The 23,627-nt window shown below is 40.9% G+C and overlaps 21 non-coding genes and 1 pseudogene across 21 annotated transcripts; all 22 read right to left on the bottom strand.

The window, feature by feature from the left end:
* Positions 1–39: 39 nt before the first annotated feature.
* Positions 40–256, bottom strand: LOC144420200 (small nucleolar RNA U3). Its single transcript, XR_013474554.1, has one exon. It is a non-coding gene; the product is annotated as a small nucleolar RNA U3 (small nucleolar RNA).
* Positions 257–806: 550 nt separating this feature from the next.
* On the bottom strand, positions 807–1,015 carry LOC144420159 (small nucleolar RNA U3). Its single transcript, XR_013474516.1, has one exon. It is a non-coding gene; the product is annotated as a small nucleolar RNA U3 (small nucleolar RNA).
* A 550-nt stretch (positions 1,016–1,565) lies between these two features.
* Positions 1,566–1,774, bottom strand: LOC144420172 (small nucleolar RNA U3). Its single transcript, XR_013474529.1, has one exon. It is a non-coding gene; the product is annotated as a small nucleolar RNA U3 (small nucleolar RNA).
* Positions 1,775–2,324: 550 nt separating this feature from the next.
* Positions 2,325–2,533, bottom strand: LOC144420186 (small nucleolar RNA U3). The gene has a single exon (XR_013474543.1). It is a non-coding gene; the product is annotated as a small nucleolar RNA U3 (small nucleolar RNA).
* Positions 2,534–3,673: 1,140 nt separating this feature from the next.
* On the bottom strand, positions 3,674–3,791 carry LOC144420196 (small nucleolar RNA U3; annotated as a pseudogene).
* A 550-nt stretch (positions 3,792–4,341) lies between these two features.
* LOC144420169 (small nucleolar RNA U3) lies at positions 4,342–4,550 on the bottom strand. The gene has a single exon (XR_013474526.1). It is a non-coding gene; the product is annotated as a small nucleolar RNA U3 (small nucleolar RNA).
* A 1,133-nt stretch (positions 4,551–5,683) lies between these two features.
* LOC144420171 (small nucleolar RNA U3) lies at positions 5,684–5,892 on the bottom strand. The gene has a single exon (XR_013474528.1). It is a non-coding gene; the product is annotated as a small nucleolar RNA U3 (small nucleolar RNA).
* A 1,129-nt stretch (positions 5,893–7,021) lies between these two features.
* On the bottom strand, positions 7,022–7,230 carry LOC144420168 (small nucleolar RNA U3). Its single transcript, XR_013474525.1, has one exon. It is a non-coding gene; the product is annotated as a small nucleolar RNA U3 (small nucleolar RNA).
* A 1,134-nt stretch (positions 7,231–8,364) lies between these two features.
* LOC144420190 (small nucleolar RNA U3) lies at positions 8,365–8,573 on the bottom strand. The gene has a single exon (XR_013474547.1). It is a non-coding gene; the product is annotated as a small nucleolar RNA U3 (small nucleolar RNA).
* A 1,130-nt stretch (positions 8,574–9,703) lies between these two features.
* Positions 9,704–9,912, bottom strand: LOC144420167 (small nucleolar RNA U3). Its single transcript, XR_013474524.1, has one exon. It is a non-coding gene; the product is annotated as a small nucleolar RNA U3 (small nucleolar RNA).
* A 1,132-nt stretch (positions 9,913–11,044) lies between these two features.
* On the bottom strand, positions 11,045–11,253 carry LOC144420184 (small nucleolar RNA U3). The gene has a single exon (XR_013474541.1). It is a non-coding gene; the product is annotated as a small nucleolar RNA U3 (small nucleolar RNA).
* Positions 11,254–12,382: 1,129 nt separating this feature from the next.
* On the bottom strand, positions 12,383–12,591 carry LOC144420166 (small nucleolar RNA U3). The gene has a single exon (XR_013474523.1). It is a non-coding gene; the product is annotated as a small nucleolar RNA U3 (small nucleolar RNA).
* Positions 12,592–13,721: 1,130 nt separating this feature from the next.
* On the bottom strand, positions 13,722–13,930 carry LOC144420191 (small nucleolar RNA U3). Its single transcript, XR_013474548.1, has one exon. It is a non-coding gene; the product is annotated as a small nucleolar RNA U3 (small nucleolar RNA).
* A 1,132-nt stretch (positions 13,931–15,062) lies between these two features.
* On the bottom strand, positions 15,063–15,271 carry LOC144420163 (small nucleolar RNA U3). The gene has a single exon (XR_013474520.1). It is a non-coding gene; the product is annotated as a small nucleolar RNA U3 (small nucleolar RNA).
* Positions 15,272–16,396: 1,125 nt separating this feature from the next.
* LOC144420157 (small nucleolar RNA U3) lies at positions 16,397–16,605 on the bottom strand. Its single transcript, XR_013474514.1, has one exon. It is a non-coding gene; the product is annotated as a small nucleolar RNA U3 (small nucleolar RNA).
* A 1,116-nt stretch (positions 16,606–17,721) lies between these two features.
* Positions 17,722–17,930, bottom strand: LOC144420165 (small nucleolar RNA U3). The gene has a single exon (XR_013474522.1). It is a non-coding gene; the product is annotated as a small nucleolar RNA U3 (small nucleolar RNA).
* Positions 17,931–18,480: 550 nt separating this feature from the next.
* On the bottom strand, positions 18,481–18,689 carry LOC144420180 (small nucleolar RNA U3). Its single transcript, XR_013474537.1, has one exon. It is a non-coding gene; the product is annotated as a small nucleolar RNA U3 (small nucleolar RNA).
* A 1,127-nt stretch (positions 18,690–19,816) lies between these two features.
* LOC144420161 (small nucleolar RNA U3) lies at positions 19,817–20,025 on the bottom strand. The gene has a single exon (XR_013474518.1). It is a non-coding gene; the product is annotated as a small nucleolar RNA U3 (small nucleolar RNA).
* Positions 20,026–21,067: 1,042 nt separating this feature from the next.
* Positions 21,068–21,283, bottom strand: LOC144420199 (small nucleolar RNA U3). Its single transcript, XR_013474553.1, has one exon. It is a non-coding gene; the product is annotated as a small nucleolar RNA U3 (small nucleolar RNA).
* Positions 21,284–21,833: 550 nt separating this feature from the next.
* Positions 21,834–22,042, bottom strand: LOC144420185 (small nucleolar RNA U3). The gene has a single exon (XR_013474542.1). It is a non-coding gene; the product is annotated as a small nucleolar RNA U3 (small nucleolar RNA).
* Positions 22,043–22,592: 550 nt separating this feature from the next.
* LOC144420175 (small nucleolar RNA U3) lies at positions 22,593–22,801 on the bottom strand. Its single transcript, XR_013474532.1, has one exon. It is a non-coding gene; the product is annotated as a small nucleolar RNA U3 (small nucleolar RNA).
* Positions 22,802–23,351: 550 nt separating this feature from the next.
* LOC144420188 (small nucleolar RNA U3) lies at positions 23,352–23,560 on the bottom strand. The gene has a single exon (XR_013474545.1). It is a non-coding gene; the product is annotated as a small nucleolar RNA U3 (small nucleolar RNA).
* Positions 23,561–23,627: the final 67 nt, after the last annotated feature.

The raw sequence follows: 23,627 nt of genomic DNA, 5'->3' as shown, positions 1-23,627 counted from the left end.
CATAACAATAATAGACAGCGTTTATTCTGACGAGGTAAGACTACACTGCCCGTTCTGTCTCGTTTCCTACAACTTCATAACTGAGAAGGATTTCCCCAAATGGAGAAGAGAGATTTACTTGATGAACCATAACAAAGACGACTTCACGCTCAGGGACGAAGGGGCTCGTAGCATCATCGCGGTTGCGAAACTGTCAAGTTATTGACGTTACGAGCTAGATACACACTATATAAAAGATGCCTAAAAGTATGATCTTGCAGTGAAGCTACAAAACACGCTTTGTGAATTTTGTTTTTGTGCTACCATTTATGGGTATTTTTATAGGCAATCCTGGCATCAGACAAAGTTATTTTATTTGTATAAATGGGACGGGAGACGGAACGGGAGTCGGTGTGGAAACGTTGTGAATTTGAGTCTGGGGTAGGAGCTAGATTTCCTGTTTTCACAAAAGTCGATTCTAAAGCCGGATGCAACAGCTCTGATCACAACCATTTAAAGTGTTTATCGCAGTTGCGAGTTCAAGTCTATAAAGCAACAACCAAGATACATACCTGCCTATCTATTAATATACATACTAGAATCGAAGGGTTCGTGAATTTTCATGTGTGTTTTAGATTTTATCCGAGTTCTCGCTTATCATATAACGACCGGAAACGGCGCTTCCGACGTATGTGCACCAAGATGGCGCACAACCCGAACCCTTATCTCTGACGAGGTAAGACTACACTGCCCGTCCTGTCTCGTTTACTACAATTTCACAACTAAGGAGGATTTCCCCAAATGGAGAAGAGAGATATACTTCATGAACCGCTCAGACCACCTTCTTCCCTTCCGCAGTGAGACCACATGCGGAACGCTCATCATTGCCTTTGCGTGGATACAAAACCCACAACGAAGACGACTTCACGCTCAGGGACGAAGGCCTCGTAGCATCATCGCGGTTGCGAAACTGTCAAGTTATTTACGTTACGGCCTAGATACACACTATAGAAATGATCCCTAAAAGTATGATCTTGCAGTGAAGCTGCAAAACACGCTTTGTGAATTTTGTTTTCGTGCTACCATTTATGGGTATTTTTATAGGCAATTCTGGTATCAGACAAAGTTATTTTATTTGTATAAATGGGACAGGAGACAGAACGGGAGTCGGTGTGGGAACGTTGTGAATTAGAGTCTGGGGTAGGAGCTAGATTTCCTGTTTTCCCAAAAGTCGATTTTAAAGCCGGATGCAACAGCTCTGATCACAACCATCTGAAGTGTTTATCGCAGTTGCGAGTTCAAGTCTATAAAGCAACAACCAAGATACATACCTGCCTATCTATTAATATACATACTGGAATCGAAGGGTTCGTCAATTTTCATGTGTGTTTTAGATTTTATCCGAGTTCTCGCTTATCATATAACGAGCCGAAACGGCGCTCCCGAAGTATGTGCACCAAGATGGCGCACAACCCGAACCCTTATCTCTGACGAGGTAAGACTACACTGACGGTCCTGTCTCGTTTACTACAATTTCACAACTAAGGAGGATTTCCCCAAATGGAGAAGAGAGATATACTTGATGAACCGCTCAGACCACCTTCTTCCCTTCCGCAGTGAGACCACATGCGGAACGCTCGTCATTGCCTTTGCGTGGATACAAAACCCACAACGAAGACGACTTCACGCTCAGGGACGAAGGCCTCGTAGCATCATCGCGGTTGCGAAACTGTCAAGTTGTTTACGTTACGGCCTAGATACACACTATAGAAATGATCCCTAAAAGTATGATCTTGCAGTGAAGCTACAAAACACGCTTTGTGAATTTTGCTTTCGTGCTACCATTTATGGGTATTTTTATAGGCAATCCTGGCATCAGACAAAGGTATTTTATTTGTATAAATGGGACGGGAGACAGAACAGAAGTCGGCGTGGAAAAGTTGTGAATTTGAGTCTGGGGTTGGAGCTAGATTTCCTGTTTTCACAAAAGTCGATTTTAAAGCCGGATGCAACAGCTCTGATCACAACCATCTGAAGTGTTTATCGCAGTTGCGAGTTCAAGTCTATAAAGCAACAACCAAGATACATACCTGCCTATCTATTAATATACATACTGGAATCGAAGGGTTCGTCAATTTTCATGTGTGTTTTAGATTTTATCCGAGTTCTCGCTTATCATATAACGAGCCGAAACGGCGCTCCCGAAGTATGTGCACCAAGATGGCGCACAACCCGAACCCTTATCTCTGACGAGGTAAGACTACACTGACGGTCCTGTCTCATTCACTACAATTTCACAACTAAGGAGGATTTCCCCAAATGGAGAAGAGAGATATACTTGATGAACCGCTCAGACCACCTTCTTCCCTTCCGCAGTGAGACCACATGCGGAACACTCGTCATTGCCTTTGCGTGGATACAAAACCCACAACGAAGACGACTTCACGCTCAGGGACGAAGGCCTCGTAGCATCATCGCGGTTGCGAAACTGTCAAGTTATTTACGTTACGGCCTAGATACACACTATAGAAATGACACCTAAAAGTATGATCTTGCAGTGAAGCTACAAAACACGCTTTGTGAATTTTGCTTTCGTGCTACCATTTATGGGTATTTTTATAGGCAATCCTGGCATCAGACAAAGTTATTTTATTTGTATAAATGGGACGGGAGACAGAACAGAAGTCGGCGTGGAAAAGTTGTGAATTTGAGTCTGGGGTAGGAGCTAGATTTCCTGTTTTCACAAAAGTCGATTTTAAAGCCGGATGCAACAGCTCTGATCTCAACCATCTAAAGTGTTTATCGCAGTTGCAAGTTCAAGTCTCTAAAGCAACAACCAACATACATACCTGCCTATCTATTAATATACATACTGGAATCGAAGAGTTCGTCAATTTTCATGTGTGTTTTAGATTTTATCCGAGTTCTCGCTTATCATATAACAAGCGGAAACGGCGCTCCCGACGTATGTGCACCAAGATGGCGCACAACCCGAACCCTTACCTAGTTCACTTATTATGTTCAAGCTGTGCGCCATCTTAGTGCACAGACTACTGGAGTTCCGGGGAAACAGCGTTCATATCCAGCAAATGAGTTTACATCCTCCGGCTTCATCTCTTTTAATTTCACGCGTAAGTATAGCTTCCTCTTGTATTGAGAATATACTGCGAATAAACCCACCGACATGATCGCGGTTGAGTAACAGTCAGGTTACTGACTCAACGACCAAGATCACTTGATGTACAATCTTGCGGCGGTGTTTTAAAAAACCTATTGTGATTGTTGTTGTGATGTTTATATTTATGGTCATTTCAACATAAACTCTTGATTTAAAAATATCCTAATCGTATTTTGGAAATCTTTATAAGTGCAATAAATTCTAGAGGTTTAAATTTATATATTCACATGTGCGCCATAGCAAAAGTCGAAGATGTTGCAATGCCACAAGTAGTTAAAGCACTGTCTTAGGTACAAACTTCCAAATTTATACCTGAATGTATGATCTCGAAAGCAAAATTGAACAAACTCTGTGTTTTTTTTTAATTTTTTACAAGTTGCATAACAATAATAGACAGCGTTCATTCTGACGAGATAAGATTACACTGCCAGTCCTGTCTCGTTTCCTACAACTTCACAACTGAGAAGTATTTCCCCAAACGGAGAAGAGAGATTTACTTGATGAACCACAACAAAGACCACTTGACGCTCAGGGACGAAGGGCTCGTAGCATCATCGCGGTTGCGAAACTGTCAAGTTATTGACGTTACGAGCTAGATACACACTATAGAAATGATGCCTAAAAGTATGATCTTGCAGTGAAGCTACAAAACACGCTTTGTGAATTTCGTTTTTGTGCTACCATTTATGGGTATTTTTATAGGCAATCCTGGCATCAGACAAAGTTATTTTATTTGTATAAATGGGACGGGAGACGGAACGGGAGTCGGTGTGGAAACGTTGTGAATTTGAGTCTGGGGTAGGAGCTAGATTTCCTGTTTTCACAAAAGTCGATTCTAAAGCCGGATGCAACAGCTCTGATCACAACCATTTAAAGTGTTTATCGCAGTTGCGAGTTCAAGTCTATAAAGCAACAACCAAGATACATACCTGCCTATCTATTAATATACATACTAGAATCGAAGGGTTCGTGAATTTTCATGTGTGTTTTAGATTTTATCCGAGTTCTCGCTTATCATATAACGACCGGAAACGGCGCTTCCGACGTATGTGCACCAAGATGGCGCACAACCCGAACCCTTATCTCTGACGAGGTAAGACTACACTGCCCGTCCTGTCTCGTTTACTACAATTTCACAACTAAGGAGGATTTCCCCAAATGGAGAAGAGAGATATACTTCATGAACCGCTCAGACCACCTTCTTCCCTTCCGCAGTGAGACCACATGCGGAACGCTCATCATTGCCTTTGCGTGGCTACAAAACCCACAACGAAGACGACTTCACGCTCAGGGACGAAGGCCTCGTAGCATCATCGCGGTTGCGAAACTGTCAAGTTATTTACGTTACGGCCTAGATACACACTATAGAAATGATCCCTAAAAGTATGATCTTGCAGTGAAGCTACAAAACACGCTTTGTGAATTTTGTTTTCGTGCTACCATTTATGGGTATTTTTATAGGCAATCCTGGCATCAGACAAAGTTATTTTATTTGTATAAATGGGACGGGAGACTGAACGGGAGTCGGCGTGGAAAAGTTGTGAATTTGAGTCTGGGTTAGGAGCTAGATATCCTGTTTTCACAAAAGTCGATTTTAAAGCCGGATGCAACAGCTCTGATCACAACCATCTAAAGTGTTTATCGCAGTAGCGAGTTCAAGTGTCTAAAGCAACAACCAAGATACATACCTGCCTATCTATTAATATACATACTGGAATCGAAGGGTTCGTCAATTTTCATGTGTGTTTTAGATTTCATCCGAGTTCTTGCTTATCATATAACAAGCGGAAACGGCGCTCCCGAAGTATGTGCACCAAGATGGCGCACAACCCGAACCCTTACCTGGTTCACTTACTATGTTCAAGCTGTGCGCCATCTTAGTGCAAAGACTTCTGGAGTTCCGGGAATACAGCGTTCATTCCCAGCAAATGAGTTTACATCCTCCGGCTGCATCTCTTTTAATTTCACGCGTAAGTGAAGCTTCCTCTTGTATTGAGAATATACTGCGAATAAATCCACCGACATGATCGCGGTTGTGTAACAGTCAGGTTACTGACTCAACGACCAAATTCACTTGAAGTACAATCTTGCGGCGTTGTTTTAAAAAACCTATTGTGATTGTTGTTGTGATGTTTGTATTTAAGGTCATTTCAACATAAAATCTTGATTTAAAAATATCCTAATTGTATTTTGAAAATCTTTATAAGTGCATTAAATTCTAGAGGTTTAAATTTATATATTCGCATGTGCGCCATAGCAAAAGTCAAAGATGTTGCAATGCCACAAGTAGTTAAAGCACTGTCCTAGGTACAAACTTCAAAATTCATACCTGAATGTATGATCTCGAAAGCAAAATTGAACAAACTCTATGTGTTTTTTTTTTCAATTTCGTACAAGTTGCATAACAATAATAGACAGCGTTTATTCTGACGAGGTAAGACTACACTGCCCGTCCTGTCTCGTTTACTACAATTTCACAACTAAAGGAGGATTTCCCCAAATGGAGAAGAGAGAAGTACTTGATGAACCGCTCAGACCACCTTCTTCCCTTCCGCAGTGAGACCACATGCGGAACGCTCATCATTGCCTTTGCGTGGATACAAAACCTACAACGAAGACGACTTCACGCTCAGGGACGAAGGCCTCGTAGCATCATCGCGGTTGCGAAACTGTCAAGTTATTTACGTTACGGCCTAGATACACACTATAGAAATGATCCCTAAAAGTATGATCTTGGAGTGAAGCTACAAAACACGCTTTGTGAATTTTGTTTTCGTGCTACCATTTATGGGTATTTTTATAGGCAATCCTGGCATCAGACAAAGTTATTTTATTTGTATAAATGGGACGGGAGACAGAACGGGAGTCGGTGTGGGAACGTTGTGAATTAGAGTCTGGGGTAGGAGCTAGATTTCCTGTTTTCCCAAAAGTCGATTTTAAAGCCGGATGCAACAGCTCTGATCACAATCATCTAAAGTGTTTATCGCAGAGCGAGTTCAAGTGTCTGAAGCAACAACCAAGATACATACCTGCCTATCTATTAATATACATACTGGAATCGAAGGGTTCGTCAATTTTCATGTGTGTTTTAGATTTTATCCGAGTTCTTGCTTATCATATAACAAGCGGAAACGGTGCTCCCGAAGTATGTGCACCAAGATGGCGCTCAACCCGAACCCTTACCAGGTTCACTTACTATGTTCAAGCTGTTCGCCATCTTAGTGCAAAGACTTCTGGAGTTCCGGGAATACAGCGTTCATTCCCAGCAAATGAGTTTACATCCTCCGCTGCATCTCTTTTAACTTCACGCGTAAGTGAAGCTTCCTCTTGTATTGAGAATATACTGCGAATAAATCCACCGACATGATCGCGGTTGTGTAACAGTCAGGTTACTGACTCAACGACCAAATTCACTTGAAGTACAATCTTGCGGCGTTGTTTTAAAAAACCTATTGTGATTGTTGTTGTGATGTTTGTATTTATGGTCATTTCAACATAAAATCTTGATTTAAAAATTTCCTAATTGTATTTTGTAAATCTTTATAAGTGCATTAAATTCTAGAGGTTTAAATTTATATATTCGCATGTGCGCCATAGCAAAAGTCAAAGATGTTGCAATGCCACAAGTAGTTAAAGCACTGTCCTAGATACAAACTTCAAAATTTATACCTGAATGTATGATCTCGAAAGCAAAATTGAACAAACTCTATGTGTTTTTTTTTCAATTTCGTACAAGTTGCATAACAATAATAGACAGCGTTTATTCTGACGAGGTAAGACTACACTGCCCGTCCTGTCTCGTTTACTACAATTTCACAACTAAGGAGGATTTCCCCAAATGGAGAAGAGAGATATACTTGATGAACCGCTCAGACCACCTTCTTCCCTTCCGCAGTGAGACCACATGCGGAACGCTCATCATTGCCTTTGCGTGGATACAAAACCCACAACGAAGACGACTTCACGCTCAGGGACGAAGGCCTCGTGGCATCATCGCGGTTGCGAAACTGTCATGTTATTTACGTTACGGCCTAGATACACACTATAGAAATGATCCCTAAAAGTATGATCTTGCAGTGACGCTACAAAACACGCTTTGTGAATTTCGTTTTCGTGCTACCATTTATGGGTATTTTTATAGGCAATCCTGGCATCAGACAAAGTTATTTTATTTGTATAAATGGGACGGGAGACAGAACGGGAGTCGGCGTGGAAACGTTGTGAATTTGAGTCTGGGGTAGGAGCTAGATTTCTTGTTTTCACAAAAGTCGATTTTAAAGCCGGATGCAACAGCTCTGATCACAACCATCTAAAGTGTTTATCGCAGTTGCAAGTTCAAGTCTCTAAAACAACAACCAAGATACATACCTGCCTATCTATTAATATATATACTGGAATCGAAGAGTTCGTCAATTTTCATGTGTGTTTTAGATTTTAACCGAGTTCTCGCTTATCATATAACAAGCGGAAACGGCGCTCCCGAAGTATGTGCACCAAGATGGCGCACAACTCGAACCTTTACCTGGTTCACTTACTATGGTCAAGCTGTGCGCCATCTTAGTGCACAGACTTCTGGAGTTCCGGGAAAACAGCGTTCATTCCCAGCAAATGAGTTTACATCCTTCGGCGGCATCTCTTTTAATTTCACGCGAAAGTGAAGCTTCCTCTTGTATTGAGAATATACTGCGAATAAATCCACCGACATGATCGCGGTTGTGTAACAGTCAGGTTACTGACTCAACGACCAAATTCACTTGAAGTACAATCTTGCGGCGTTGTTTTAAAAAACCTATTGTGATTGTTGTTGTGATGTTTGTATTTAAGGTCATTTCAACATAAAATCTTGATTTAAAAATATCCTAATTGTATTTTGAAAATTTTTTTTAAGTGCATTAAATTCTAGAGGTTTAAATTTATATATTCGCATGTGCGCCATAGCAAAAGTCAAAGATGTTGCAATGCCACAAGTAGTTAAAGCACTGTCCTAGGTACAAACTTCAAAATTCATACCTGAATGTATGATCTCGAAAGCAAAATTGAACAAACTCTATGTGTTTTTTTTTTCAATTTCGTACAAGTTGCATAACAATAATAGACAGCGTTTATTCTGACGAGGTAAGACTACACTGCCCGTCCTGTCTCGTTTACTACAATTTCACAACTAAAGGAGGATTTCCCCAAATGGAGAAGAGAGAAGTACTTGATGAACCGCTCAGACCACCATCTTCCATTCCGCAGTGAGACCACATGCGGAACGCTCATCATTGCCTTTGCGTGGATACAAAACCTACAACGAAGACGACTTCACGCTCAGGGACGAAGGCCTCGTAGCATCATCGCGGTTGCGAAACTGTCAAGTTATTTACGTTACGGCCTAGATACACACTATAGAAATGATCCCTAAAAGTATGATCTTGGAGTGAAGCTACAAAACACGCTTTGTGAATTTTGTTTTCGTGCTACCATTTATGGGTATTTTTAATAGGCAATCCTGGCATCAGACAAAGTTATTTTATTTGTATAAATGGGACGGGAGACAGAACGGGAGTCGGTGTGGGAACGTTGTGAATTAGAGTCTGGGGTAGGAGCTAGATTTCCTGTTTTCCCAAAAGTCGATTTTAAAGCCGGATGCAACAGCTCTGATCACAATCATCTAAAGTGTTTATCGCAGAGCGAGTTCAAGTGTCTGAAGCAACAACCAAGATACATACCTGCCTATCTATTAATATACATACTGGAATCGAAGGGTTCGTCAATTTTCATGTGTGTTTTAGATTTTATCCGAGTTCTTGCTTATCATATAACAAGCGGAAACGGTGCTCCCGAAGTATGTGCACCAAGATGGCGCTCAACCCGAACCCTTACCTGGTTCACTTACTATGTTCAAGCTGTTCGCCATCTTAGTGCAAAGACTTCTGGAGTTCCGGGAATACAGCGTTCATTCCCAGCAAATGAGTTTACATCCTCCGCTGCATCTCTTTTAACTTCACGCGTAAGTGAAGCTTCCTCTTGTATTGAGAATATACTGCGAATAAATCCACCGACATGATCGCGGTTGTGTAACAGTCAGGTTACTGACTCAACGACCAAATTCACTTGAAGTACAATCTTGCGGCGTTGTTTTAAAAAACCTATTGTGATTGTTGTTGTGATGTTTGTATTTATGGTCATTTCAACATAAAATCTTGATTTAAAAATATCCTAATTGTATTTTGTAAATCTTTATAAGTGCATTAAATTCTAGAGGTTTAAATTTATATATTCGCATGTGCGCCATAGCAAAAGTCAAAGATGTTGCAATGCCACAAGTAGTTAAAGCACTGTCCTAGATACAAACTTCAAAATTTATACCTGAATGTATGATCTCGAAAGCAAAATTGAACAAACTCTATGTGTTTTTTTTTCAATTTCGTACAAGTTGCATAACAATAATAGACAGCGTTTATTCTGACGAGGTAAGACTACACTGCCCGTCCTGTCTCGTTTACTACAATTTCACAACTAAGGAGGATTTCCCCAAATGGAGAAGAGAGATATACTTGATGAACCGCTCAGACCACCTTCTTCCCTTCCGCAGTGAGACCACATGCGGAACGCTCATCATTGCCTTTGCGTGGATACAAAACCCACAACGAAGACGACTTCACGCTCAGGGACGAAGGCCTCGTGGCATCATCGCGGTTGCGAAACTGTCATGTTATTTACGTTACGGCCTAGATACACACTATAGAAATGATCCCTAAAAGTATGATCTTGCAGTGACGCTACAAAACACGCTTTGTGAATTTCGTTTTCGTGCTACCATTTATGGGTATTTTTATAGGCAATCCTGGCATCAGACAAAGTTATTTTATTTGTATAAATGGGACGGGAGACAGAACGGGAGTCGGCGTGGAAACGTTGTGAATTTGAGTCTGGGGTAGGAGCTAGATTTCTTGTTTTCACAAAAGTCGATTTTAAAGCCGGATGCAACAGCTCTGATCACAACCATCTAAAGTGTTTATCGCAGTTGCAAGTTCAAGTCTCTAAAACAACAACCAAGATACATACCTGCCTATCTATTAATATATATACTGGAATCGAAGAGTTCGTCAATTTTCATGTGTGTTTTAGATTTTAACCGAGTTCTCGCTTATCATATAACAAGCGGAAACGGCGCTCCCGAAGTATGTGCACCAAGATGGCGCACAACTCGAACCTTTACCTGGTTCACTTACTATGGTCAAGCTGTGCGCCATCTTAGTGCACAGACTTCTGGAGTTCCGGGAAAACAGCGTTCATTCCCAGCAAATGAGTTTACATCCTTCGGCGGCATCTCTTTTAATTTCACGCGAAAGTGAAGCTTCCTCTTGTATTGAGAATATACTGCGAATAAATCCACCGACATGATCGCGGTTGTGTAACAGTCAGGTTACTGACTCAACGACCAAAGTCACTTGAAGTACAATCTTGCGGCGTTGTTTTAAAAAACCTATTGTGATTGTTGTTGTGATGTTTGTATTTAAGGTCATTTCAACATAAAATCTTGATTTAAAAATATCCTAATTGTATTTTGAAAATCTTTATAAGTGCATTAAATTCTAGAGGTTTAAATTTATATATTCGCATGTGCGCCATAGCAAAAGTCAAAGATGTTGCAATGCCACAAGTAGTTAAAGCACTGTCCTAGGTACAAACTTCAAAATTCATACCTGAATGTATGATCTCGAAAGCAAAATTGAACAAACTCTATGTGTTTTTTTTTTCAATTTCGTACAAGTTGCATAACAATAATAGACAGCGTTTATTCTGACGAGGTAAGACTACACTGCCCGTCCTGTCTCGTTTACTACAATTTCACAACTAAGGAGAATTTCCCCAAATGGAGAAGAGAGAAGTACTTGATGAACCGCTCAGACCACCTTCTTCCCTTCCGCAGTGAGACCACATGCGGAACGCTCATCATTGCCTTTGCGTGGATACAAAACCTACAACGAAGACGACTCCACGCTCAGGGACGAAGGCCTCGTGGCATCATCGCGGTTGCGAAACTGTCAAGTTATTTACGTTACGGCCTAGATACACACTATAGAAATGATCCCTAAAAGTATGATCTTGGAGTGAAGCTACAAAACACGCTTTGTGAATTTTGTTTTTGTGCTACCATTTATGGGTATTTTTATAGGCAATCCTGGCATCAGACAAAGTTATTTTATTTGTATAAATGGGACGGGAGACAGAACGGGAGTCGGTGTGGGAACGTTGTGAATTAGAGTCTGGGGTAGGAGCTAGATTTCCTGTTTTCCCAAAAGTCGATTTTAAAGCCGGATGCAACAGCTCTGATCACAATCATCTAAAGTGTTTATCGCAGAGCGAGTTCAAGTGTCTGAAGCAACAACCAAGATACATACCTGCCTATCTATTAATATACATACTGGAATCGAAGGGTTCGTCAATTTTCATGTGTGTTTTAGATTTTATTCGAGTTCTTGCTTATCATATAACAAGCGGAAACGGTGCTCCCGAAGTATGTGCACCAAGATGGCGCTCAACCCGAACCCTTACCTGGTTCACTTACTATGTTCAAGCTGTGCGCCATCTTAGTGCAAAGACTTCTGGAGTTCCGGGAATACAGCGTTCATTCCCAGCAAATGAGTTTACATCCTCCGCTGCATCTCTTTTAACTTCACGCGTAAGTGAAGCTTCCTCTTGTATTGAGAATATACTGCGAATAAATCCACCGACATGATCGCGGTTGTGTAACAGTCAGGTTACTGACTCAACGACCAAATTCACTTGAAGTACAATCTTGCGGCGTTGTTTTAAAAAACCTATTGTGATTGTTGTTGTGATGTTTGTATTTATGGTCATTTCAACATAAAATCTTGATTTAAAAATATCCTAATTGTATTTTGTAAATCTTTATAAGTGCATTAAATTCTAGAGGTTTAAATTTATATATTCGCATGTGCGCCATAGCAAAAGTCAAAAATGTTGCAATGCCACAAGTAGTTAAAGCACTGTCTTAGATACAAACTTCAAAATTTATACCTGATTGTATGATCTCGAAAGCAAAATTGAACAAACTCTATGTGTTTTTTTTTCAATTTCGTACAAGTTGCATAACAATAATAGACAGCGTTTATTCTGACGAGGTAAGACTACACTGCCCGTCCTGTCTCGTTTACTACAATTTCACAACTAAGGAGGATTTCCCCAAATGGAGAAGAGAGATATACTTGATGAACCGCTCAGACCACCTTCTTCCCTTCCGCAGTGAGACCACATGCGGAACGCTCATCATTGCCTTTGCGTGGATACAAAACCCACAACGAAGACGACTTCACGCTCAGGGACGAAGGCCTCGTGGCATCATCGCGGTTGCGAAACTGTCATGTTATTTACGTTACGGCCTAGATACACACTATAGAAATGATCCCTAAAAGTATGATCTTGCAGTGACGCTACAAAACACGCTTTGTGAATTTCGTTTTCGTGCTACCATTTATGGGTATTTTTATAGGCAATCCTGGCATCAGACAAAGTTATTTTATTTGTATAAATGGGACGGGAGACAGAACGGGAGTCGGCGTGGAAACGTTGTGAATTTGAGTCTGGGGTAGGAGCTAGATTTCTTGTTTTCACAAAAGTCGATTTTAAAGCCGGATGCAACAGCTCTGATCACAACCATCTAAAGTGTTTATCGCAGTTGCAAGTTCAAGTCTCTAAAACAACAACCAAGATACATACCTGCCTATCTATTAATATATATACTGGAATCGAAGAGTTCGTCAATTTTCATGTGTGTTTTAGATTTTAACCGAGTTCTCGCTTATCATATAACAAGCGGAAACGGCGCTCCCGAAGTATGTGCACCAAGATGGCGCACAACTCGAACCTTTACCTGGTTCACTTACTATGGTCAAGCTGTGCGCCATCTTAGTGCACAGACTTCTGGAGTTCCGGGAAAACAGCGTTCATTCCCAGCAAATGAGTTTACATCCTTCGGCGGCATCTCTTTTAATTTCACGCGAAAGTGAAGCTTCCTCTTGTATTGAGAATATACTGCGAATAAATCCACCGACATGATCGCGGTTGTGTAACAGTCAGGTTACTGACTCAACGACCAAAGTCACTTGAAGTACAATCTTGCGGCGTTGTTTTAAAAAACCTATTGTGATTGTTGTTGTGATGTTTGTATTTATGGTCATTTCAACATAAAATCTTGATTTAAAAATATCCTAATTGTATTTTGAAAATCTTTATAAGTGGATTAAATTCTAGAGGTTTAAATTTATATATTCGCATATGCGCCATAGCAAAAGTCAAAGATGTTGCAATGCCACAAGTAGTTAAAGCACTGTCCTAGGTACAAACTTCAGAATTTATACCTGAATGTATGATCTCGAAAGCAAAATTGAACAAACCCTGTGTTTTTTTTTTCAATTTCGTACAAGTTGCATAACAATAATAGACAGCGTTTATTCTGACGAGGTAAGACTACACTGCCCGTCCTGTCTCGTTTACTACAATTTCACAACTAAAGAGGATTTCCCCAAATGGAGAAGAGAGATATACTTGATGAACCGCTCAGACCACTTTCTTCCCTTCCGCAGTGAGATCACATGCGGAACGCTCACCATTGACTTTGCGTGGATACAAAACCCACAACAAAGATGGCTTCACGCTCAGGGACGAAGGCCTCGTAGCATCATCGCGGTTGCGAAACTGTCAAGTTGTTTACGTTACGGCCTAGATACACATTATAGAAATGATCCCTAAAAGTATGATCTTGCAGTGACGCTACAAAACACGCTTTGTGAATTTCGTTTTCGTGCTACCATTTATGGGTATTTTTATAGGCAATCCTGGCATCAGACAAAGTTATTTTATTTGTATAAATTGGACGGGAGACAGAACGGGAGTCGGCGTGGAAACGTTGTGAATTTGAGTCTGGGGTAGGAGCTAGATTTCCTGTTTCACAAAAGTCGATTTTAAAGCCGGATGCAACAGCTCTGATCACAACCATCTAAAGTGTTTATTTATCGCAGTTGCGAGTTCAAGTCTCTAAAGCAACAACCAAGATACATACCTGCCTATCTATTAATATACATACTGGAATCGAGGGTTCGTCAATTTTCATGTGTGTTTTAGATTTAATCCGAGTTCTCGCTCATCATATAACAAGCGGAAACGGCGCTCCCGAAGTATGTGCACCAAGATGGCGCACAACCCGAACCCTTACCTGGTTCACTTACTATGTTCAAGCTGTGCGCCATCTTAGTGCACAGACTTCTGGAGTTCCGGGAAAACAGCGTTCATTCCCAGCAAATGAGTTTACATCCTTCGGCTGCATCTCTTTTAATTTCACGCGTAAGTGAAGCTTCCTCTTGTATTGAGAATATACTGCGAATAAATCCACCGACATGATCGCGGTTGTGTAACAGTCAGGTTACTGACTCAACGACCAAAGTCACTTGAAGTACAATCTTGCGGCGTTGTTTTAAAAAACCTTTTGTGACTGTTGTTGTGATGTTTGTATTTATGGTCATTTCAACATAAAATCTTGATTTAAAAATATCCTAATTGTATTTTGAAAATCTTTATAAGTGCATTAAATTCTAGAGGTTTAAGTTTATATATTCGCATGTGCGCCATAGCAAAAGTCGAAGATGTTGCAATGCCACAAGTAGTTAAAGCACTGTCCCAGGTACAAACTTCAAAATTTATACCTGAATGTATGATCTCGAAAGAAAAATTGAACAAACCCTGTGTTTTTTTTTTCAATTTCGTACAAGTTGCATAACAATAATAGACAGCGTTTATTCTGACGAGGTAAGACTACACTGCCCGTCCTGTCTCGTTTACTACAATTTCACAACTAAGGAGGATTTCCCCAAATGAAGAAGAGAGATATACTTGATGAACCGCTCAGACCACCTTCTTCCCTTCCGCAGTGAGACCACATGCGGAACGCTCATCATTGCCTTTGCGTGGATACAAAACCTACAACAAAGACGACTTCACGCTCAGGGACGAAGGCCCCGTAGCATCATCGCGGTTGCGAAACTGTCAAGTTATTTACGTTACGGCCTAGATACACACTATAGAAATGATCCCTAAAAGTATGATCTTGCAGTGAAGCTACAAAACACGTTTGTGAATTTTGTTTTCGTGCTACCATTCATGGGTATTTTTATAGGCAATCCTGGCATCAGACAAAGTTATTTTATTTGTATAAATGGGACGGGAGACAGAACGGGAGTCGGTGTGGAAACGTTGTGAATTTGAGTCTGGGGTAGGAGCTAGATTTCCTGTTTTTACAAAAGTCGATTTTAAAGCCGTATGCAACAGCTCTGATCACAACCCTCTAAAGTGTTTATCGCAGTTGCAAGTTCAAGTCTCTAAAGCAACAACCAAGATACATACCTGCCTATCTATTAATATACATACTGGAATCGAAGAGTTCGTCAATTTTCATGTGTGTTTCAGATTTTATCCGAGTCTCGCTTATCATATAACAAGCGGAAACGGCACTCCCGAAGTATGTGCACCAGGATGGCGCACAACTCGAACCCCACCTGGTTCACTTACTATGTTCAAGCTGTGCGCCATCTTAGTGCACAGACTTCTGGAGTTCCGGGGAAACAGCGTTCATTCCCAGCAAATGAGTTTACATCCTCCGGCTGCATCTCTTTTAATTTCACGCGTAAGTGAAGCTTCCTCTTGTATTGAGAATATACTGCGAATAAATCCACCGACATGATCGCGGTTGTGTAACAGTCAGGTTACTGACTCAACGACTAAAGTCACTTGAAGTACAATCTTGCGGCGTTGTTTTAAAAATCCTATTGTGATTGTTGTTGTGATGTTTGTATTTATGGTCATTTCAACATAAAATCTTGATTTAAAAATATCCTAATTGTATTTTGAAAATCTTTATAAGTGCATTAAATTCTAGAGGTTTAAATATATATATTCGCATGTGCGCCATAGCAAAAGTCGAAGATGGTGCAATGCCACAAGTAGTTAAAGCACTGTCCCAGGTACAAACTTCAAAATTTATACCTGAATGTATGATCTCGAAAGCAAAATTGAACAAACCCTGTGTTTTTTTTTCAATTTCGTACAAGTTGCATAACAATAATAGACAGCGTTTTTCTGACGAGGTAAGACTACACTGCCCGTCCTGTCTCGTTTACTACAATTTCACAACTAAGGAGGATTTCCCCAAATGGAGAAGAGAGATATACTTGATGAACCGCTCAGACCACCTTTTTCCCTTCCGCAGTGAGACCACATGCGGAACGCTCATCATTGCCTTTGCGTGGATACAAAACCCACAACAAAGACGACTTCACGCTCAGGGACAAAGGCCTCGTAGCATCATCGCGGTTGCGAAACTGCCAAGTTATTTACGTTACGGCTTAGATACACACTATAGAAATGATCCCTAAAAGTATGATCTTGCAGTGAAGCTACAAAACACGTTTGTGAATTTTGTTTTCGTGCTACCATTTATGGGTATTTTTTTAGGCAATCCTGGCATCAGACAAAGTTATTTTATTTGTATAAATGGGACGGGAGACAGAACGGGAGTCGGTGTGGAAACGTTGTGAATTTGAGTCTGGGGTAGGAGCTAGATTTCCTGTTTTTACAAAAGTCGATTTTAAAGCCGTATGCAACAGCTCTGATCACAACCATCTAAAGTGTTTATCGCAGTTGCAAGTTCAAGTCTCTAAAGCAACAACCAAGATACATACCTGCCTATCTATTAATATACATACTGGAATCGAAGAGTTCGTCAATTTTCATGTGTGTTTCAGATTTTATCCGAGTCTCGCTTATCATATAACAAGCGGAAACGGCGCTCCCGAAGTATGTGCACCAAGATGGCGCACAACTCGAACCCTTACCTGGTTCACTTACTATGGTCAAGCTGTGCGCCATCTTAGTGCACAGACTTCTGGAGTTCCGGGGAAACAGCGTTCATTCCCAGAAAATGAGTTTACATCCTCCGGCTGCATTTCTTTTAATTTCACGCGTAAGTGAAGCTTCCTCTTGTATTGAGAATATACTGCGAATAAATCCACCGACATGATCGCGGTTGTGTAACAGTCAGGTTACTGACTCAACGACCAGAGTCACTTGAAGTACAATCTTGCGGCGTTGTTTTAAAAAACCTATTGTAATTGTTGTTGTGATGTTTGTATTTATGGTCATTTCAACATAAAATCTTGATTTAAAAATATCCTAATTGTATTTTGAAAATCTTTATAAGTGCATTAAATTCTAGAGATTTAAATTTATATATTCGCATGTGCGCCATAGCAAAAGTTGAAGATGTTGCAATGCCACAAGTAGTTAAAGCACTGTCCAAGGTACAAACTTCAAAATTTATACCTGAATGTATGATCTCGAAAGCAAAATTGAACAAACTCTGTGTTTTTTTTTTTCAATTTCGTACAAGATAGACAGCGTTTATTCTGACGAGGTAAGACTACACTGCCCGTCCTGTCTTGTTTACTACAATTTCACAACTAAGGAGGATTTCCCCAAATGGAGAAGAGATATATACTTGATGAACCGCTCAGACCACCTTCTTCCCTTCCGCAGTGAGACCACATGCGGAACGCTCATCATTGCCTTTGCGTGGATACAAAACCCACAACAAAGGCGGCTTCACACTCAGGGACGAAGGCCTCGTAGCATCATCGCGGTTGCGAAACTGTCAAGTTATTTGCGTTACGGCCTAGATACACACTATAGAAATGATCCCTAAAAGTATGATCTTGCAGTGAAGCTACAAAACACGCTTGGTGAATTTTGTTTTCGTGCTACCATTTATGGGTATTTTTATAGGCAATCCTGGCATCAGACAAAGTTATTTCATTTGTATAAATGGGACGGGAGACAGAACGGGAGTCGGTGTGGAAACGTTGTGAATTTGAGTCTGGGGTAGGAGCTAGATTTCCTGTTTCCCCAAAAGTCGATTTTAAAGCCGGATGAAACAGCTCTGATCACAACCATCTAAAGTGTTTATCGCAGTTGCGAGTTCAAATCTCTAAAGCAACAACCAAGATACATACCTGCCTATCTATTAATATACATACTGGAATCGAAGGGTTCGTCAATTTTCATGTGTGTTTTAGATTTTATCCGAGTTCTCGCTTATCATATAACAAGCGGAAACGGCGCTCCCGAAGTATGTGCACCAAGATGGCGCACAACCCGAACCCTTACCTCTGACGAGGTAAGACTACACTGCCCGTCCTGTCTCGTTTACTACAATTTCACAACTAAGGAGGATTTCCCCAAATGGAGAAGAGAGATATACTTGATGAACCGCTGAGACCACCTTCTTCCCTTCCGCAGTGAGACCACATGCGGAACGCTCATCATTGCCTTTGCGTGGATACAAAACCCACAACAAAAACGACTTCACGCTCAGGGACGAAGGCCTCGCAGAATCATCGCGGTTGCAAAACTGTAAAGTTGTTGACGTTACGGAAAAGATACACACTATAGAAATGATCCCTAAAAGTATGATCTTGCAGTGAATCTACAAAACACGCTTTGTGAATTTTGTTTTCGTGCTACCATTTATGGGTATTTTTATAGACAATCTTGGCATCAGACAAAGTTATTTTATTTGTATAAATGGGACGGGAGACAGAACGGGAGTCGGTGTGGAAACGTTGTGAATTTGAGTCTGGGGTAGGAGCTAGATTTCCTGTTTTTACAAAAGTCGATTTTAAAGCCGTATGCAACAGCTCTGATCACAACCCTCTAAAGTGTTTATCGCAGTTGCAAGTTCAAGTCTCTAAAGCAACAACCAAGATACATACCTGCCTATCTATTAATATACATACTGGAATCGAAGAGTTCGTCAATTTTCATGTGTGTTTCAGATTTTATCCGAGTCTCGCTTATCATATAACAAGCGGAAACGGCGCTCCCGAAGTATGTGCACCAGGATGGCGCACAACTCGAACCCTTACCTGGTTCACTTACTATGTTCAAGCTGTGCGCCATCTTAGTGCACAGACTTCTGGAGTTCCGGGGAAACAGCGTTCATTCCCAGCAAATGAGTTTACATCCTCCGGCTGTATCTCTTTTAATTTCACGCGTAAGTGAAGCTTCCTCTTGTATTGAGAATATACTGCGAATAAATCCACCGACATGATCGCGGTTGTGTAACAGTCAGGTTACTGACTCAACGACTAAAGTCACTTGGAGTACAATCTTGCGGCGTTGTTTTAAAAATCCTATTGTGATTGTTGTTGTGATGTTTGTATTTATGGTCATTTCAACATAAAATCTTGATTTAAAAATATCCTAATTGTATTTTGAAAATCTTTATAAGTGCATTAAATTCTAGAGGTTTAAATTTATATATTCGCATGTGCGCCATAGCAAAAGTCGAAGATGGTGCAATGCCACAAGTAGTTAAAGCACTGTCCCAGGTACAAACTTCAAAATTTATACCTGAATGTATGATCTCGAAAGCAAAATTGAACAAACCCTGTGTTTTTTTTTCAATTTCGTACAAGTTGCATAACAATAATAGACAGCGTTTTTCTGACGAGGTAAGACTACACTGCCCGTCCTGTCTCGTTTACTACAATTTCACAACTAAGTAGGATTTCCCCAAATGGAGAAGAGAGATATACTTGATGAACCGCTCAGACCACCTTCTTCCCTTCCGCAGTGAGACCACATGCGGAACGCTCATCATTGCCTTTGCGTGGATACAAAACCCACAACAAAGACCACTTCACGCTCAGGGACAAAGGCCTCGTAGCATCATCGCGGTTGCGAAACTGTCAAGTTATTTACGTTACGGCTTAGATACACACTATAGAAATGATCCCTAAAAGTATGATCTTGCAGTGAAGCTACAAAACACGTTTGTGAATTTTGTTTTCGTGCTACCATTTATGGGTATTTTTATAGGCAATCCTGGCATCAGACAAAGTTATTTTATTTGTATAAATGGGACGGGAGACAGAAAGGGAGTCGATGTGGAAACGTTGTGAATTTGAGTCTGGGGTAGGAGCTAGATTTCCTGTTTTTACAAAAGTCGATTTTAAAGCCGTATGCAACAGCTCTGGTCACAACCATCTAAAGTGTTTATCGCAGTTGCAAGTTCAAGTCTCTAAAGCAACAACCAAGATACATACCTGCCTATCTATTGATATACATACTGGAATCGAAGAGTTCGTCAATTTTCATGTGTGTTTCAGATTTTATCCGAGTCTCGCTTATCATATAACAAGCGGAAACGGCGCTCCCGAAGTATGTGCACCAAGATGGCGCACAACTCGAACCCTTACCTGGTTCACTTACTATGGTCAAGCTGTGCGCCATCTTAGTGCACAGACTTCTGGAGTTCCGGGGAAACAGCGTTCATTACCAGAAAATGAGCTTACATCCTCCGGCTGCATCTCTTTTAATTTCACGCGTAAGTGAAGCTTCCTCTTGTATTGAGAATATACTGCGAATAAATCCACCGACATGATCGCGGTTGTGTAACAGTCAGGTTACTGACTCAACGACCAAAGTCACTTGAAGTACAATCTTGCGGCGTTGTTTTAAAAAACCTATTGTAATTGTTGTTGTGATGTTTGTATTTATGGTCATTTCAACATAAAATCTTGATTTAAAAATATCCTAATTGTATTTTGAAAATCTTTATAAGTGCATTAAATTCTAGAGATTTAAATTTATATATTCGCATGTGCGCCATAGCAAAAGTCGAAGATGTTGCAATGCCACAAGTAGTTAAAGCACTGTCCAAGGTACAAACTTCAAAATTTATACCTGAATGTATGATCTCGAAAGCAAAATTGAACAAACTCTGTGTTTTTTTTTTCAATTTCGTACAAGTTGCATAACAATAATAGACAGCGTTTATTCTGACGAGGTAAGACTACACTGCCCGTCCTGTCTTGTTTACTACAATTTCACAACTAAGGAGGATTTCCCCAAATGGAGAAGAGAGATATACTTGATGAACCACAACAAAGACGACTTCACGCTCAGGGACGAAGGGCTCGTAGCATCATCGCGGTTGCGAAACTGTCAAGGTACTGACGTTACGGCCTAGTTACACACTATAGAAATGATGCCTAAATGTATGATCTTGCAGAGAAGCTACAAAACACGCTTTGTGAATTTTGTTTTCGTGCTACCATTTATGGGTATTTTTATAGGCAATCCTGGCATCAGAAAAATTTATTATATTTGTATAAATGGGACGGGAGACAGAACGGGAGTCGGTGTGGAAATGTTGTGAATTTGAGTCTGGGGCAGGAGCTAGATTTCCTGTCTTCACAAAAGTCGATTTTAAAGCCGGATGCAACAGCTCTGATCACAACCATCTAAAGTGATTATCGCAGTTGCAAGTTCAAGTCTCTAAAGCAACAACCAAGATACATACCTGCCTATCTATTAATATACATACTGGAATCGAAGGGTTCGTCAATTTTCATGTGTGTTTTAGATTTTATCCGAGTTCTCGCTTATCATATAACAAGCGGAAACGGCGCTCCCGAAGTATGTGCACCAAGATGGCGCACAACCCGAACCCTTACCTCTGACGAGGTAAGACTACACTGCCCGTCCTGTCTCGTTTACTACAATTTCACAACTAAGGAGGATTTCCCCAAATGAAGAAGAGAGATATACTTGATGAACCGCTGAGACCACCTTCTTCCCTTCCGCAGTGAGACCACATGCGGAACGCTCATCATTGCCTTTGCGTGGATACAAAACCCACAACAAAGACGACTTCACGCTCAGGGACGAAGGCCTCGCAGAATCATCGCGGTTGCAAAACTGTAAAGTTGTTGACGTTACGGACAATATACACACTATAGAAATGATCCCTAAAAGTATGATCTTGCAGTGAAGCTACAAAACACGCTTTGTGAATTTTGTTTTCGTGCTACCATTTATGGGTATTTTTATAGGCAATCCTGGCATCAGACAAAGTTATTTCATTTGTATAAATGGGACGGGAGACAGAACGGGAGTCGGTGTGGAAACGTTGTGAATTTGAGTCTGGGGTAGGAGCTAGATTTCCTGTTTCCCCAAAAGTCGATTTTAAAGCCGGATGCAACAGCTCTGATCACAACCATCTAAAGTGTTTATCGCAGTTGCGAGTTCAAATCTCTAAAGCAACAACCAAGATACATACCTGCCTATCTATTAATATACATACTGGAATCGAAGGGTTCGTCAATTTTCATGTGTGTTTTAGATTTTATCCGAGTTCTCGCTTATCATATAACAAGCGGAAACGGCGCTCCCGAAGTATGTGCACCAAGATGGCGCACAACCCGAACCCTTACCTCTGACGAGGTAAGACTACACTGCCCGTCCTGTCTCGTTTACTACAATTTCACAACTAAGGAGGATTTCCCCAAATGGAGAAGAGAGATATACTTGTTGAACCGCTGAGACCACCTTCTTCCCTTCCGCAGTGAGACCACATGCGGAACGCTCATCATTGCCTTTGCGTGGATACAAAACCCACAACAAAGACGACTTCACGCTCAGGGACGAAGGCCTCGCAGAATCATCGCGGTTGCAAAACTGTAAAGTTGTTGACGTTACGGACAAGATACACACTATAGAAATGATCCCTAAAAGTATGATCTTGCAGTGAAGCTACAAAACACGCTTTGTGAATTTTGTTTTCGTGCTACCATTTATGGGTATTTTTATAGGCAATCTTGGCATCAGACAAAGTTATTTTATTTGTATAAATGGGACGGGAGACAGAACGGGAGTCGGTGTGGAAACGTTGTGAATTTGAGTCTGGGGTAGGAGCTAGATTTCCTGTTTTTACAAAAGTCGATTTTAAAGCCGTATGCAACAGCTCTGATCACAACCCTCTAAAGTGTTTATCGCAGTTGCAAGTTCAAGTCTCTAAAGCAACAACCAAGATACATACCTGCCTATCTATTAATATACATACTGGAATCGAAGGGTTCGTCAATTTTCATGTGTGTTTTAGATTTTATCCGAGTTCTCGCTTATCATATAACAAGCGGAAACGGCGCTCCCGAAGTATGTGCACCAAGATGGCGCACAACCCGAACCCTTACCTCTGACGAGGTAAGACTACACTGCCCGTCCTGTCTCGTTTACTACAATTTCACAACTAAGGAGGATTTCCCCAAATGAAGAAGAGAGATATACTTGATGAACCGCTGAGACCACCTTCTTCCCTTCCGCAGTGAGACCACATGCGGAACGCTCATCATTGCCTTTGCGTGGATACAAAACCCACAACAAAGACGACTTCACGCTCAGGGACGAAGGCCTCGCAGAATCATCGCGGTTGCAAAACTGTAGAGTTGTTGACGTTACGGACAATATACACACTATAGAAATGATCCCTAAAAGTATGATCTTGCAGTGAAGCTACAAAACACGCTTTGTGAATTTTGTTTTCGTGCTACCATTTATGGGTATTTTTATA

Source organism: Styela clava, chromosome 2 (genome assembly GCF_964204865.1).
Source record: "Styela clava chromosome 2, kaStyClav1.hap1.2, whole genome shotgun sequence".
Taxonomy (NCBI): domain Eukaryota; kingdom Metazoa; phylum Chordata; class Ascidiacea; order Stolidobranchia; family Styelidae; genus Styela; species Styela clava.
This window is presented reverse-complemented; position numbering and strand designations above follow the sequence as displayed.